Source organism: Primulina tabacum, chromosome 6 (assembly GCF_025594145.1).
Source record: "Primulina tabacum isolate GXHZ01 chromosome 6, ASM2559414v2, whole genome shotgun sequence".
In the NCBI taxonomy this organism is placed as follows: domain Eukaryota; kingdom Viridiplantae; phylum Streptophyta; class Magnoliopsida; order Lamiales; family Gesneriaceae; genus Primulina; species Primulina tabacum.
The window spans coordinates 21,558,913-21,563,912 of NC_134555.1; positions in this window are offsets into that span (position 1 = coordinate 21,558,913).

Sequence of the window (5,000 nt, forward strand, 5' to 3'; positions counted from 1 at the left end):
CACTTTTCAAAAACACGTTCAACATCACGTTTCATATGTGACCAATAAAAATGTTCATGCAAGGAATTCAAAGTTTTAGCCACACCAAAGTGCCCCATCAAACCACCTCCATGTGCCTCCCTCACAAGTAATTCACGAATTGATGACTTAGGAATGCACAATCTATCTTCTCTAAATAAAAACCCATTATGCAAATAAAATTTATCATGTGGACCATGCATGCATGTTTCAAATATCTCCTTGAGATCCTCATCCAACAAATACAACTCTTTCACATGTTCAAATCTCAAAATTTTCGACTCCAAGGTAGAAATTAGTACGTACCTCCGTGATAATGCATCGGCCACTACATTTTCCTTACCTTTTTTGTACTTGATTATTTAGGGAAATGTCCCTATGAACGCCACCCACTTGGCATGCCACTTGTTCAGTTTCAGTTGCCCCTTAAGGTACTTTAGAGACTCATGATCCGTATGGATCACAAATTCCTTAGGGCTCAAGTAGTATTGCCACATCTCCAAAGTCCTCACAAGCGTGTACAACTCCTTGTCATACGTGGGATAGTTCAGTGCTGCTCCATTTAGTTTCTCACTAAAGTACGCCATTGGTCGTCCTCCTTGCATCAAAACCCCACCAATACCTACACCTGAAGCATCACATTCAATTTCAAAAGTATTAGAAAAATCAGGCAAAACAAGTAAAGGAGCATTGATTAATTTTTTGCATAATAAGATTAAAAGACTTCTCTTGCTCCCCGCCCCAATGGAATGAAACGTTCTTCTTAATTACTGCCATCATTGGCGCTGCCAATGTGCTAAAATCTTTTACAAACCTCCTATAGAAGCTTGCAAGACCATGAAAACTTCGGACTTGACCAATAGTAGCAGGAGTTGGCCAATCTCGAATAGCACTTACCTTATCTTCATCCACTTGTATTCCCTGTGAGCTTACCACAAAACCAAGAAAGACAAGCTTTCTTGTACAAAAATCACATTTCTTTAAGTTAGCATACAAATTTTCAGCCCTTAGTGTGATTAGCACGTCTCAAATGGTTAACATGCTCATCCAAGTTTTTGCTATACACTAGGATATCATCAAAATAAACCACAACAAACTTTCCTATGTGTGCACATAAAACATGATTCATTAACCTCATAAAAGTGCTAGGAGTATTAGTTAAGCCAAAAGGCATAACCATCCACTCATATAACCCATATTTGGTTTTAAAAGCAGTTTTCCACTCATCACCTTTTCTCATTCTAATTTGATGATAACCACTCTTTAAATCAATTTTGCTAAAGATACAAGCACCATGCAATTCATCTAACATATCATCTAGTCTAGGTATGGGATGCATATACTTAATGGTTATGTTATTGATTGCTCTACAATCTACACACATACGCCATGAGCCATCTTTCTTAGGAACTAGTAAAAAAGGTACAGCACAAGGTGACATGGACTCACGCACAAAACCCCTATCTAACAACTCACTTACCTACCGCTGAAGTTCCTTAGTCTCCTCCGGATTGCTGCTATATGCTGGACGATTTGGCAATGCACTCCCGGGCACCAAATCAATTTGGTGCTCAATCCCCCTCAATGGTGGTAGTCCTTGAGGTAGCTCTTCCGAAATATATCATCAAATTCCTGCAAAAGTGAAACAACAATGCTCGGAAGGAACTCGGCTATATCACTTGTGTTAAGGAGAATCTCCTTGTAAAGAATCAACACAAGTGGATCATGTGTGTGCAACAATTGCTTCAACTCACTCTTTTGGGCCATATATGTTTTTTTTTCCATCTTTCTCTCAATTTCTTTTCTCTTTTTTTTGTTTTGTATGGCTATCTCACCTTTTTTATCTCTCTTTCTTTCAGCCATCTCATCTTTTCTTTCAAGGGCCATCTCACTTTTGGTCTCACTCTTTTTTTCGGCCTCTTCTCTCTTATTTTTTTTCAATTGGTCCTCCAACACTTGCTTTGGGGACAAAGGAAGTAAAACAATAGGTTCTTTCTTGAGTACAAACGAATATCTATTCCTAAACCCATCATGTGTCACTTGTCTATCATATTGCCATGGTCTCCATAACAAAATATGACAAGCATGCATTGGCACCACATCACACAACACCTCATCAACATACTTCCCAATCGAAAAAGAAACCAACACTTGTTTTGTCACCTTCACTTCCGCACAATCATTCAACCATTGAAGCCTATATGGTTGAGGATGCTTTAATGTAGGTATACCCAACTTTTCTACCATCTCACTACTAGCCACATTGGTGCAACTTCCTCCATCTATAATAATGTTGCAAACCTCGCCACTGACAAAACATCTAGTATATAACAAGTTTTCCCGCTGATTAGTCTCCTTTTCTTTGACTTGGGCACTCATGATACGCCTAGTCACTAACGCCTCACCCACAACAGCTTCATATCCTTCATCAGGATCCTCTAATGCAGGCATCTCATCTTCATCCTCTCCATCATCTCCTTCACTATGAGATTCATACTCCCCATAAGTATTCAATACTATCACTCTTTTATTGGGACATTGGCTAGCAATATGTCCAACTCCTTGACACCTAAAACATTTGATATCTCTAGAACGATTAATAGGAGTTTCAGGTTTACCTTGCAATACCTGCTTAGGCGCCTCCTGTTTAATGTCAACTTTGGACTTGGTCACAACCTTGCCTTCTTCTCGTTTAACAACGTTGGAACGCCAAGGTGTTGATGTATTCCTCACTTGATTATTGCGACCAACTCCTCTCCTCTTGAGTTGTTGCTCCACTTTTATCGCCATCTGCACCATCTCATCTATATCCAAGTAGTGTCTCAGCTCCACTTGGTCTTGAATCTCCCTGTTCAAACCACACAAGAAACGAGCCATAGTAGTCTCACGATCCTCCTCTATGTTTTCTCTAATCATGACAACTTCCAACTTCTTTATAGTAATCCTCAACACTCTTCACACCCTGTCTCAAAGTTTGTAACCTCTTAAACATATATCTATAATAGTGATTTGGTACAAACCTTTTCCTCATTACGTTGTGCATCTCAGCCCAAGTTTCTATAGGTCTCTCATTGCATCTTCTCTTAGTGGTCAATAATTGATCCCACCAAATAAGTGCGTAATCAACAAACTCAACCACTGCCAACCTAACCTTTCTGAGTTAGTATAGTGGTGACAATCAAAAACAAATTCAACTCGCTTTTCCCATTCTAAATAAGCCTCTGCGTCTGACTTACCATTGAACGACGGAATTTTCATCTTAATACTACCTATGTTACTATCTTCCTTATTCCCATCATCGTACCTACCCCGTACAGCTTCTCTTCTTCCCCTACCAAATCCTCTACCTCCTCCGCTTCTACCCCAGTTCTCGTTTTGACTCTCCTCTTCTCCTTCCAAATCATAATCATACCCTTCTTCTTCGCCTCTACCCAAACCTTTAGGATTTGATTTATTTTCACTAGTACTAACCTCAAGCCTATCCAACCTCTCATATAAAGAATCCAACTCAGTTCTCATCATCCTACTGAAATGCCCAAATAACGTCTCCATTTGAACCTTAGACAACCCCTGGTTCGAACTTTCTCTTACCTCCCTCTCCATTTTACTTTCAGATGTTGTACCTGCAAAAAAATGTTAGTAGAAATAAAAGATGTTCCTCACCCAAATTCTCACGATAACTCCAAAGAAATAACGCTCGCACTCAAATGTTTTCACTCGAATGTGATAGTTTTCTCGAAAGTGTGATCAATCTTTATATTTGTATATCAAACTAACAAGATTCAACTCGTGGACACTTGCAACTGTCTCACTTGAACTGCACAAAACAAAGAACACTAGAATAACGCAGATCTTACAACAATACAAAGGATAACACGGATCTTAAAACAGAATCGAAGTTTTAGAAAGATCTTGAATAAAAACGAAAAGATAACACGGATCTGAGAACAGAATGAAATTTTAAACAGATCTGAAAATAGAAACAAAAGGATAACACAGATCTGATAACATAACGGATTTTTTTTTATTTTTTTTATTTTTAGACAGATCTGAAAATAGCAACGAAAGGAATAACATAGATATGAGAAAAAAACTAAATTTTAAACAGATCTGAAAATAGCAACGATAACTTACTTGAATCAAAGAGAACCAAAATCTCTGATACCAGATGATACGAATCCTCGTACGAATGAGAAGCAAACACGATTAATTAGAATCGCGCCCTCAATTCAATAACGAACAAGGATCGATTTTGTTGTCCCGATCTTTTGAAACAAGTAACGATTTGTGATATTCACCTCTAAGCGATTAACACTTAGCAACAAATATCAACGATAATAACAATCGAATTTCATACGAACCTTCAACGAACTTGTTTTGACAATTCGTGCGAAAACAATCGACAAACGCCACAAAGATGCATTCTTTGATAAGTTTGATTTTGTGAAGAACAAAGCTAAAATAGCCTTGAATATGGAGAGAAATCTCCAATAATATGTTTAAAAGTCTGAATATCTCGTTCCTTGATTGATACAATGCATATATATTCAATAAAATAAGAAAAAGTAGTGTAAAAATTCATCAAAAGAGGTTGCAAAAAAGTTTTACACGGAACTGCGCGTGGTAGCGCGTGAACTCGCGCAGTAGCGCGTGATCTCGCGCAGTGGCGCGCCATGTTCTGCACATTCCAGCCGGGTGCGTGCGGCAGCGCCGAAACACGCACGGGGGCGCGCCATGTTCTGCCCGGTGCGCACGGCTGCGCCGTTTCAAGAGCACATGTTTACGCGCGGCTGTGACGCTTCAAGCGCGGGGGCGCGCGTGCTGCTGTCCTCATGGTCTTTTAGCACTTGAATTACATTCCAAACACTTCCATCATTATGTCCATGTTCCTCAAGCTCCTCTAATTTAGACACCCAATTTATTGAACTTCCTTGGCAGTTCACCATAAATCCTTGAAGTGCTTCTTTAAACTTCTTGCTACG